The following is a 13728-nucleotide window of genomic DNA, read 5'->3' as shown; positions in this document are numbered from 1 at the left end:
AAATAAAAATAAAAGAAAATTTAATTAATTAATTAATTAATTAATTAATAATATCACGGAGAAAATACGAATCAGTCAACGCGGATCGAAGTTTCCAGACGTACACGACTTTTAAAGCACTCACGTGAGGACGCACGTGTTCGCAGGAAATTTCCGTCTTTTTATTTAATTTTTAAAATTTTGACTAATATTTTGACGGAATATTTTAAATTCAAAATAATAAATTAAAACTCTAGATTTTAAATAATTCTTTTTATAGAATTATAAGATAAACTAGTCGAGTTCTAAATTTTAAATTTTAAATGCATGCCCAGATTTAAAATGGCCCATCGTTTGTTTGGACCGGGCCAAGCAAAGCTATGAACGCGCAAATTTTAAATTTTTTCCAACAATTTGGGCCAATAAATGAGAATTTTCTTTTAAGAGAAAAAAATAGCATGTTACCTACTTCGTTTATTCGTTTTTATGATTAGTTCAGGATACCATAAAGTTTATGTAACAAATTGCCAGATATTAGTATATTTAAAGAGGCCCAATCATGCCTACTAATGTCACAATGGTCTTAAGCACAAGTTTTTTTTGCTTTGAGAGATAGATAACACGCTATCCGTTTCGTTTATTTTATTTAAAAACAAACTTAGTTAGAAATGTGAATCAATTAGGATTCGAACTAGGGTCTCGGATACCAACCACCAAACCCTTTGTCACTTGCTCTAGGGACGGTCAGTGGTCTTAAGCACAAGTTGTACATCAAAATCAAATGGCTTTGTAGAGTTCTTTTAACTTATGGGGGTCTAATCTTGAACAGATCAATTCGTATCAGCTCGATCTCTGTTCCAAATAATTCTAAGTTCAATTTCCACAACCACCATGTGACGGTGTGTTTCTTATCTAATATTTCGTCTATATGTTTATTGCATGATTCATACTCAGCATGCGCTCACTACAGGTGAGCACGAATGTTAAGACTAATTTGGGTCGAGGGTCTGCTTTATAAGCTATAGATTGATCATACGTAGGGATGCAAACGGGGCAGATCTGGAGGCGGGAGCCCTGCCCCGCCTCCCGCCCCGACTAGCAAAATCCCGTCCCGAACCCGTGACGGGTTAAAAAATACATCCCATAATCCGCCCCACCTCGTAACCCGCCCCCCGCCGGAGCCCCGAATCCGTCCCGCAAACTAATATTTTTTATAAAATTATAATATTATTAATATTTTGTAAAATATAAATTAATATTATATATATAATTTAACAATATCAATTATAAAAATAAAAAATATCAATCACAATTCAAAACAAAATTTAAAATTTTCAAATACATTAAAAATGAGAGTACTAACTTATTTGTATTTTGAACTTTTTGTAAATATATTATTTTGTAGAAATATTTTTTAAAAATATAAATAATTTTCGGGGCGGATTCGGAGCGGATTATAACGGTGCGGATTCGGGACGGGTCAAACCGAATCCGTCTCGGATCGTAAAATTTACCCCGTTCCCTCCGAATCCGTTTATTTTTTCCCATGTACTGCCCCGTCGGGGCGGGAGTTCTACCGACCCGGATCTGTTTGCATCCCTAGTCATACGCTGTCCTTCATGGAATTTGATGAGCTGTTTAAATCAGGTAGTTAGTTTTCGTCGGCTTTAATTAGTGATGTTAGAAACTTTGTCTTAGTCTTATAAATCAAATCACTGTCCCCTTGTTGATTTCGTAAGTGACAGCAAATTACACCTCAATCGAAATAGAACTACTACAAATTAGTGTGTGCGCGTCATTATCGCCCAAAAAGGGACTCCCAATTGAGTCACCTAGGGGTGTAAACGAGCTGAACACGAGCGAGCTGGGTCCGCTCGTGTTCGGCTCGTTTATTAAACAAGCCGAACACGAGCTGNCAAATACATTAGAAATGAAAGTACTAACTTATTTGTATTTTGAACTTTTTATAAATATATTATTTTGTAGGAATATTTTTTAAAAATATAAATAATTTTCGGGACGGATTCGGGGTGAATCATAACGGTGCTGATTCGGGACGGGTCAAACCGAATCCGTCTCGGATCGTAAAATTTACCCCGTTCCCACCGAATTAGTTTATTTTCTCCCATTTACTCCCCCCGTCGGGGCGGGAGTTCTACCAACCCGGATCTGTTTGCATCCCTAATCATACGCTGTCCTTCATGGAATTTGATGAGCTGTTTAAATCAGGTAGTTAGTTTTCGTCGGCTTTAATTAGTGATGTTAGAAACTTTGTCTTAGTCTTATAAATCAAATCACTGTCCCCTTGTTGATTTCGTAAGTGACAGCAAATTACACCTCAATCGAAATAGAACTACTACAAATTAGTGTGTGCGCGTCATTATCGCCCAAAAAGGGACTCACAATGGAGTCACCTAGGGGTGTAAACGAGTTGAACACGAGCGAGCTGGGTCTGCTCGTGTTCAGCTCGTTTATTAAACAAGCCGAACACGAGCTGGCTTGTTAAAATATCGAGCCGAAAAATTCAGCTCGTGGCTCACGAGCTGGCCAACGAGCAATAAATTAAAAAAGATTAGATTAAATATATATAAAAAATAAAGTTATCAAATCTTATCAATTAGACTTTGATTTAATAGTTGAAACTTTATATATAAATGAGTCTTCTTATAATTAAGCTCGCATTTATATTTTTATTTTGCTAAAAATAAAATAATAAAAATATATATTATATATAATTATTTATTTATATATAAAAATATAAATTAAATAAATTATATAAATATAAAATATTTGCATTCGAGCTGTTATCGAGCCGAACACGAGCGAGCTGACCCCAGCTCGTGTTCGGCTCGTTTATTAAATGAGTTAAAAAATCCAGCTCGTGTTCGGCTCGTTTACTAAACGAGCGAGCCGATCTCGAGCTCATTTCGAGCCGAACACGAGCTGGCTCGCGAACAACGAGCTGGATTGCCACCCCTAAGTCACCTAGCCCTAAGACGAGGGTATTAGCCAACAACTCTAGTAGAAAATCTAATATGCACATTGTAGTTATTATTAGGGTTAATTTCATAAAGTCCGGCTACTTTTAAACATATCGAATAGCAAATATATCCATACAAAGTTCAACTTTTTATATTTGTTCCTATAAAAATTCAGTGATATTCATATTTGCCCCTTTGATTTATTACCGTTAGAGTGTTATTTATTTTTTAAATGAGTGAAATGATATTTTTACTATTACAAATATGTCCCTCCAAAAATTTCAACTGTTAGAATTATGCATAAATGTCCCCTAAAAATCTCCAAATGCCATCTTCTTCTTTTCTACCATTATAAATAATATAAGAGGAGTAAAAAGATTAATTTACCTCGTTCACTAATTAGGATTATATATTTTATTTATGGGTAATTATATTTTTCTAACGAATGCTAACAGCATGGGTATATTTAAAAACGTTAGGACTTTAAAGATAAATATAAAAAGTTAAACTTTGTAAAGATATACCTGCAATTCGATATGTTCACAAGGAGCTATATATATATATATGTAACTAACCCTTATTATTAAATAGCTCTATTAGTAACATCACCATTTTCTGCCTATTTTCTACAATAGTTAGCAATATATAGATAGTTTTATTATTTTTTGCTTTGATTGATTAGTGTTCAACACCAAATATTGGTCAATGCAATATGATCAACAACATATTAATATTAATTAACATTAACATGGTATCTTCTATAAGGTTGGAACATTACCTTTTCGATATCTGGGCCTACCGCTCTCTGCCAAAAGCCTGCGAAAAGCATGCTGGAAAAATGTAATCTATAAAATCGACAAAAGAAATGCATATTGGCAATCAAGACTTCTATCCCAAGGCGGACATCTAACTCTTGTCAACTCAGTTCTCCCTAACTTGCCAACTTAATTACTTTCTTTCTATTTTCAAAGCTCCTAAATAGGTGCTTAAACGAATTGAAAGCCTCAGGAGAGCCTTCTTCTAGAAAAGGTGCTCGTGAATAGGGGCGGGTTGTGTCTTGTAAACTGAAAAAATGTATGTAAGAGCAAAAAAAAAAGGCGGACTGGAGATTAAAGATTTGGAGGTGGTGAATATAGCNTATATATATATATATATAGTTTTATTATTTTTTGCTTTGATTGATAGTGTTCAACACCAAATATTGGTCAATGCAATATGATCAACAACATATTAATATTAATTAACATTAACATGGTATCTTCTATAAGGTTGGAACACTACCTCTTCGATATCTGGGCCTACCGCTCTCTGCCAAAAGCCTGCGAAAAGCATGCTGGAAAAATGTAATCTATAAAATCGACAAAAGAAATGAATATTGGCAATCAAAACTTCTATCCCAAGGCGGACATCTAACTCTTGTCAACTCAGTTCTCTCTAACTTGCCAACTTAATTACTTTCTTTCTATTTTCAAAGCTCCTAAATAGGTGCTTAAACGAATTACAAGCCTCATGAGAGCCTTCTTCTAGAAAAGGTGCTCGTGAATAGGGGCGGGTTGTGTCTTGTAAACTGAAAAAATGTATGTAAGAGCAAAAAAAAAAAAGGCGGACTGGAGATTAAAGATTTGGAGGTGGTGAATATAGCATTACTAACAAAATGGTGGTGGAAATTCCATTCAGAACAGTTGGAACAAACTAATCAAGACATTATATTATACCAGAAGGAAGCCGCCTAAAGAAGGATCCTCGTTCGAACCATGCACGCAATGGTAGAGGGACATACTTAGATGCAGAGCCATCTTCAAATGTGGAATATCTATCTCCTTAGGAGATGGTAAAAACTTAGCATTTTGGAAGAATCACTGGGTCAATTATGCCCCTCTATGTTCCACCTACTCGCATATTTTTCTGAATGTCCGGAACAAAGAATTAACAGTCAATGATTGCTGGGAAAAAAAAGAATGGAAATGGGCCATGATTCTAAGAGAATTAGCAAGTCCCTCCCCACCAACACTTAGCTTGATTGCACAAATAAAGGATGTGTTAGCAAACATGTAAGTGCGTAACAATCCCGAATTGATAAGCTAGCAATGGGCCCCTAACGACCACTTCTTTGTCAAATCCTTATATAACTTTCTTTCATATGGCAGTTTGAGAGGCCGGCACAGTAACCACATTTGGAAGCTTAAAATTCCAATGAAGGTTATGGTTTTTATCTGGTTAGTACTCAAAAGAAGGATGCTCACTGCAGACAACCTTTTTAAGCAGGGTTGGATATGAGAACAATTATGTGTGCTTTGTGCCAATGAAGTTGAAACCTGCGACCATCTGTTTTCAAAATGTCTCTAGTTTCAGTATCTACTTTTTTACTCTACAAATGACTTGCATGCCACATCGCCTGAGTACGATGTAACAGGGTTTTGGGAGAAATGTTGTAACAAGATTGACAACCGCAGTCGAATAAATGAACTCACCAAATTTTCAACTACATTGTGGGCAATCTGGCTAGAAAGAAATAGTGTTGTCTTTAGGGGACGAGGCTCAAGCCCAACTCAAGTTCTTCACCGTAGTATACATTCATTCAGGCAGGATTGGTTAGAACAATGCTGCTAATTATATACTTGTAGCTTAACCCTCCTCTCCCTTCTTCTCTCTCTCTCTCTCTCTCTCTCTCTCTCTCTCTCTCTATTTTTGATGTTTTGTTTTCTCCTTTCTTGAGGCCTTGGCTGCCTCACTTATGTTACCAAGTTCATATCTCTTTATAAATGAAACAGGTAGCTTGCTATTTTTTTGTCAAAAAAAAAATTAACATGGTATCCGATGTTTACCAGCTAGATAAGAGTCCAACCACATCATATTGAACATGATCTAAGCCATAAATACCTATATCACATTATTATAATGTGGACCCGAGGGTCACATGATAAGGATATGAGCCAAATTAAGACAAAAGTTGAAGAATGTGTTCCCCAAGCTTGTCATAGTTAGGGACCATAAATGAAGCACTTCATGTCTACCCAATAATATCAATTTGTTACCCTATCAATTAAGATTTTAGGCCCATTTGTTATCTAGAGTGAGCCAAGTGTGAGTCAAAAGTAGGTGCTTCTTACTTGTTTTCATGTAATGTGTCAACCAAAAGAGAAGATGAGTTTAATCCTCCTTTTTATTTTGGGACCCAAATACAACTACAATATGAGGGCAAGTGTAATTATATATTTATAGAAGGTCATTGTTATCTGTACCTTTTGTTCATCCAGATGTGCTGTAAACAGATAAAGTACATTAAATCTAATCGGTATTCACATTGTAAGTTTGATCATATTAAATGCTTCTTATAGATGTGAAACATTTTTCAAATTCAAAAGTCAGTATCTTCCTACGAATTAGTGAATTAAGCAGGGTTCTTAGACAGATAAAGTACATTAAATCTAATTGGCATTCACACTGTCAGTTTGATCATATTAAATGCTTCTTATTTATGAGTTACCTTGTACCTACTTACACATATTAGAACATTTTATAAACACAGCAATGTGGAGGCTTAGAGAGAGAGAGAGAGAGAGAGTGTGTGTGAAAGAGACTGCTCAAAAGAGTGGAACTATAGGACATGCATGAAAACAAGTAATATGAAATATGAAAGTGTGTTGAACAATCAAAGGTAGAGAGAGGGAGAGAGAGGGAGGGGGGTAAATTTGGATGTTGCAGTGCTTCAGAAGAGTGTTGGGCACTCAAAGGCAAAAGAGGTCCACAACAAACAAATTGATCACCAAAGGAAAAAAGAGAGGTTATTTTAAAGTAGGAGCATGAAATACAGTAGCAGATAAAAAATATATAGAGTGACACCCTCAAGTCTATTTTAAAATTGGTCTTAACTTTAGATTCTTTTAATTTCTCAATTATCAATCAGAAGAAAAATAATTGAGGGTCTATTTCACAATGCACATGGGTTACATATTTTTGCACAGCAATAGCAATCCAAGAGAAGCCAAATTTGCATTATTTTTCCCTTTATTAATGAAAAGAAGCTTATATGCTTGTTTGATACAATTAAAAAATTGGGCCAGCTTGCAACCTAATAAATGAAGGTCCCATGCAACAGAATAAACAGTGATTGAATCATTAAAGTAGAGAGAGAGAGAGAGAGAGAGAGAGAGATTTGATGGAGGACCCCCAATGGCTACATATATATTTCTCAAATTGAAAGCAAGAGTGTGTGACACATGAAAAGGACAAGTTCATGGTGTTGCTTAACACTATTTGTGATGTCCCTCTCATTGTAACAAAATTCATTTGTAAGCATAGTTACACCGGAGCTTAAGTTTTGGGACACTTTGGAAGTAGAAATTAAGTCGAAGAGCAAAAATTTTCTGAGTTTTGAAAAAAAAAACGATTTACGCCGTACCCTACTGAAGTCGATGGGTTGATATTCATATAATTGTGAGTGAGAATTCGAGTGATCTCGTGACCTCAGTATCGAAGTAAACAGCAACATTAGTAACTTTCTCAAGAGTCAGAAATTAAACCTCAGAGATCCACTCAAATAAAAAAGTTTTGCACTGCAATGACCTTTTATATTTGTTGTTTGTTTTGACCTAAGTCAAAAGTATGAAGATTGTATCCGTGTTTAGTTTGATGAAACTCAATTCTGTAATTTATTAAAAGATAAATTGTAATCAATATAAGTAAAGTGGGTATTAAGCGCTTAAGCCCCTGCTTTAATACTTGGTCTAAGAGACTCCCTCGAATCTTTCGCAAAGTCACTTTACCGGATGCGGGGTCCAAATGTAACTCGAGTTACGTTATATTTTTTGACTTTCATGAAACCAAATAACGGATATATATACATCCACTTACGCCGAAAGTGGAGTTTTATCCTTACCATTTCTACAGTGAAATAAAAAATTTGATTTGATTTAATTTGCCACAACTAAATTGGGTTAGAGAAATATTGCCTGGACTCGGTGCACCACTGCTGAGTGATCTCCCTTAAATAAAGTAAACATGAATTTATTTAGTTAATATCTATCGCGATTTAAATGGCCCAAAATAACAAAATGTAGGCATTTGAAGGGTAAAATTTTCTTCGTTTACTTATTAAACAGTGACTATAAATCCTTCAAGAATTAATATATTCTTCTACACACCAGAGAATCTGGTTATTCAGGATCAACCAATCATTCGAACGACTCTAATTGATATTATCTTAGACAAACTACGAGATCAAGCAGTGTAAAAATAAAAATAAAAAACCCTGCGTGTGAGACCGCGGAAATTAGCTCCTATAAAATGTCATAATCTTACATTTGGTTTCATACATTCATCTGTTGGCTTAAATGGACCAGCATTCTGCCCTATAGCGGGAGGCCATGCTGGGCCAAGTCCTGTTCAAAATGGCGTGAAGCTTGGTGGGCTGAATCCTGTTCGAAGTGGTATGAGGCTGGTTGGGCCGAGTCACAATCGACACCCGTGGGCACTGTATCTGTACGTTTTAAGTGAATTGGTTGCGTATTTATAACAGCTCGAGTTTTTAGGATTAATGGTTAGCGCCAACGATCCGATAAGTGGTATCAAAATCAGAGGTCATGGGGCCGAGTCACAATTGAGACTCGTGGGCACTATATCTATATATTTTAAATAAATTGATTACGTATTTTTAATCGTTCGAATTTTTAGAATTAATTATTAGCGCCAATGATCCGACATCGTCAAGTCAAATTTTAGCTGTCCTTTTTATAGTTGTTGAGGGGGTTAATCCTAATAACACTTTCCAATTTCAAATAAGGACAAAAGAAATTCCATGTACTCTATAGATCTCAATTCGGGTAAGCATTTATTATGAATGAGGTTGTTTTCACTTACATGGTAAGTGAGTGGACATTTTGTTCCCTAAATTTAATTTATAAAAAATCATTCTGTATTTTACTTTGTGTTTTAAATACTTTTCAATATAAAAAACTTTAAATAATTTAAATACTGTATTTTAGTTTTGTCTCACATCAGACCCTTTAATTAGATTTTTTTTTTGTTATTTTTAACGACAGCATATTAAGATAATACATTTATAACATTATTAATTTAAGCTCGCTCAAACATATTTTTAGATAACAAAATTCAAGAGGAACAATGAAAAAGCTTTCTCGTGCGAAAACCTAAATATTTTTAATATCATATCATCATCTATAACATTTTTGTAAAAAAATTAACTGAAATTTTAATTTATTGAACCTATTGGATACAAACCTAAAATATAAAGTCCACATTATTTAAATTTTTTATGCACAGAAAACAAAGTACGGTGCAGCAGAGGAATTTCCTAATTAAATTTTTTTTGTTTGTAAAAATTAGAAACTTATTCACACACTATTATTTTAGTAGCGTTTGGATTAGGGATAAGGAGAGGGATAATCCCTTATCCCTCTTTATATCTAAACACAAATTTTTTATCAGAGAATAGTAATTTTCGAGTATCTAAAATAAGCTTGTATAACTATTCCAACAAACACCTTCATTTTCTATATATAACTATTCATTATTTTTCTTATTCCATATTATCTATCCAAACGCTATTTTTCTTATCCTCGGAAACAACCCAATTTTCATCCAAATGCTATTTTTTCTTATTCCCAAACTTATACTTTTTTCTGTAATAACTAATTCTTGCTTATATCCGAACTAAACGAAGATTAGAGTTCCCTATCTACAAGGACCCAAACCCAAGATATTTGACAAATAAAAAGGTCTAAAATTATTTTGTCTCCACAAATAAACTAAAATCTAATTTTATCTAATTAAAACCTTTATTGTTTCATATTGCAAAAGAATATTACGCGCATATTATCTGATCTAAACAATAATTTTTCAAAAACTCTAGCCAAGTAAAATATAATATAAGGGCTGTTCAAAAATACATAAAACTCTAGCTAACGTAACCATTTATCTAACACTTGGATACAAATCATGTTGAAAATTTCTTCTCTATAGTAAAATAGGCACTACAAACCAAAGTAGTAATACTTAAATTGTATTTCTCAAAAAAAATACTTAAATTGCAAAATTTCTCAACCCCACAAACTTTTTATGCACAAATCATAATCCCATGCACGTCTCTATTTGGTTCAGATATAAGCAAGAACTGTCTATTTCAGGAATAGATATAAGTTCAGATATAAACAAGAAATAGACCAATTTTATGTTTGGATGGAAATTAAGATGTTTCCAGAAATAAGAAAAATAACATTTGAATAGATAAAATGGAATAAAAAGAATAATGGATAGTTATAAACAGAAAATAATGATATTGCTTCTTATGTTATATTTGAATTTAAAATTTAAAATTTTATATCTAAATTTTTAAATTTAAATATATAACTTTTAAACTTTAAAAATTCAAAATTAAAATTATAATTTTTAAATCTCAAATTTAAAAATCCAAAGTTCTAAATTTTAAATTTAAGACTAAATCTAAATTTAAAAATATAAAATATCAAATTATAAATTTAAAAAATTTAAAATTATAAATTATAAATTTTTAGAATTAAAAATTTAAATTCAAGTTATAAATTTAAATTTTAAAAATTAAATAGAGTGGAAACAACTGTTCCCACCCCTATTCCTACGTAAGGAATAGGATTATTGTCCCACCCCCCCCCTTTTGTTTTTTTTTTGTTTGTTTGTTTAGGTCCTCCTCTTTTATCTCTCAATCAAACACTAACTTAGAATATTTGTTTATTCATTTTAGGAAAAACTTCAAAAACCCTCCTATAGTTTCGTACTTTTTTATTTTAGTATCCTGTGTTTTAAAGTGTATCAAGTTAGTACCCTTTGATTTAAAGTGTAACAAGTTAGTACTATCTGATTTTTTTTTGTATCAAATTAGTATTTGGTGGTTTTATTTTTGTATCAAGTTAGTACCCTGTGATTTTTAAACCACATGGAACTAAAGTGAGAAAGTGCGAAACCATAGGGCGCTAAAGTGAGAAAGTGCGAAACCATAGGGTACTAACTTGATACACTTTAAACCATAATGTACTAAAGTGAAAAAGTGCAAAACCACAGGGTACTAATTTGATACACTTTAAACTACTGGATACTGAAGTGAGAAAGAGTGAAACCACAAGAAGAATTTTTAAAGTTTTCTCTTTATTTTATAAAATTATTTAAATATAAATATTTAATTTAATAATAAAAATAAAAATAAATTAAAATAAACAGTCAAAGTGCATATATAGTGCGAGACATGCTCACCCTTTTCAGTTATTCGTTGCCCACGCAAAAACGTCGCGTCCCTTTCGGCATGCTGGGCCCCACCATTTTCTAATTTTTTTGTCCCTTTTTTTAATTATTAAAAAATTATTTAAGATTCAGTGCCTTTTTTATTATTTATTTATTTATTTATTTATTTATTTATTTATTTTTGGTCACCATGGGTGGAGTAAATATTAGTTATTAATTAATTAAATCATTATTAAAAAACAAAGAGGATAAAAACAAGCCCTCTCCGAGCCGTACAACCAATCAGTGAATTTTGTCTAGCCAATAATTTGTAAAATAAATTAAATAAAATATATTTGTTGGAAAAAAGAATGTTTTCTTTGGTACGATACTTTCTTTTTCCGCGTGCATCCTAAAACGTAAGAAATTTAAAAAAAAAAATTAGGGTTTATATATTTTTACCTTAGTTTCATTAATAAAATTTTTCATATATATATATATATATATATAGCTAAGCTGGATTACTATTAATAGTACCAAAGTATTAATACTATTAGTTTTTTAGCTCTTGAATTGAGAAATATGCGATTATAATAATGTGGGCCCCTAGGGTTGAGTGAGATGTTGGTTGAATAGTATAATTTAACGGATAAAAATAATTAAAAAGTTAAATCTAACGATAAAAAATTCGATAGTATCAAGTCCTTAATGCGACCGATAGTATCCCAGCCGGACTCTATATATATATAGAGAGAGAAAGAGTTAAGCTTCTGTATTTTTATTTCTGCTCGTGACTTTTTAACCATCAAATTGCCTTAAGATCCATGTAGCATCACTAATAGTGCGTTCTCTGAAGCTTCATTTATTAGTACTATATGAAATTATTAGGCTATCCGACGAATAAAATATCACAAGCACGTTGAGTTTTTATATTTTTAAAAGCAAATGAGCTCAATTCTCTCTCTCTATATATATATATATATGAAGATTTTGATAAGTAATTGGTTTTAAGATTTCATAAGTTAAGAAAGCTATAATTAAAGGCTTCTATTTTCGTGCAATATTAATGAGCAGTTGGAACAAATTATTTTATAGATTGTTGTTTTTAATGACTGACCAAGAAAATATAGATTTCACTAATCATGACTCAGCGATCATAAAAAATTTATCTGTTGAGATTATCAATCCTATTTTTTATAAATAATTTGTAGTGTGCAAAAATTTTCTGTATTTAGACTTAAAAATTTAGCTCTACTTTGAGTTAGGTTTTTTTTTTTTTTTTTGGTAGCTGAGAAAATTTTATCTACAAAAAATTAAAATTAAAAAATATATTTTTTAAATAACTGCAGAAGCAATCTCTTTCTCATTCGTTTCTTCTACTTTACTCCTTCCCTGAGATCAAAATGTGAAATGACATTATTACCCATCCCTATTGTTGTTTATTGTAGGGTTAATTTCATACAGGTCCCTATAAATATAGTGAATTGCAAATTTATCTCTATATGGTTCAACTTTCATTTGCTGTGTCTCTATAAAAATATTGATATTTTCAAATATATCACTGTCGCTCGGATCTGTTAGAAAAAATTAACTAACTATAAGTAAAATACTTAACCCTAATTAGTTAATGATATGAGTTGACTTTTTTTTATCTCTTTTTAATTAATAGCTGGGACTTTTGGAGGGACATATTTGTGATGAAAAAAATATCATTTTACTTATAAAATAAATAGTATTTTAACGGTAACAAACTAGAGGGATATATTTGAAAATATTAGGACTTTTCTAGGAACAACGTACGAAAGTTGAATTTTGTAGGAATATATTTACAATTGACATGTTTGCAGGGATCTGTATGAAATTAACCCTTTATTATATGTGGTCAAACTGTCAAAGGGACCCAGAGTAGGGTTGTCAATGGGTATGGATACCCGAAATATTATCCGAACCCGAACCCGAATGGGGCGGGTTTACCTGAGCTAAACGGCTATGGATTCGGTTATGGGTATAGAAAATAAAAACCCGACGGATATGTATATGGATATGGATTTTGTATTTATCCGACCCAAACCCGAACCGGAACCCGAATAAATTATATACATACATACTTTATTTTTATTTATTTATATAATATATAAAATATTTAATAATTTTTATCTTTTAGATTTTCATTCAACGGTATGGATTTTTAAAACCCGCCGAGTCCGGATTCTGGTTCGGGTTCGGATTTCGGGTTTTTGGTAGGGAACGGATATGAGTATGAATTTTTAAAACCCGTCGGGTTCAGGTCCAGGTATGGGTTTTAATTTGGTTTTCGGATTCGGATTCGGGTTTTTAAAAATCCGACCCGTTGACATCCCTAATCCAGAGATCATTAGTAATGTATTTATTGGTTTTTCTTTTTAATTTTAATCGGTGTTTAGGCATATTTGTTTCAAACTATTTGAATGGAGAATTGGATTCTCCATATTTTTTAATTATCTTTTAAAAATATTTATCTTTACCACATTATAATTCAAATCTCATCTTAGCATAAACAAATAAAATATTTATTAAT

This window comes from Ananas comosus, linkage group 8 (genome assembly GCF_001540865.1).
Source record: "Ananas comosus cultivar F153 linkage group 8, ASM154086v1, whole genome shotgun sequence".
NCBI classification, from domain to species: domain Eukaryota; kingdom Viridiplantae; phylum Streptophyta; class Magnoliopsida; order Poales; family Bromeliaceae; genus Ananas; species Ananas comosus.
Note: the sequence above shows the minus strand (reverse complement) of the source record.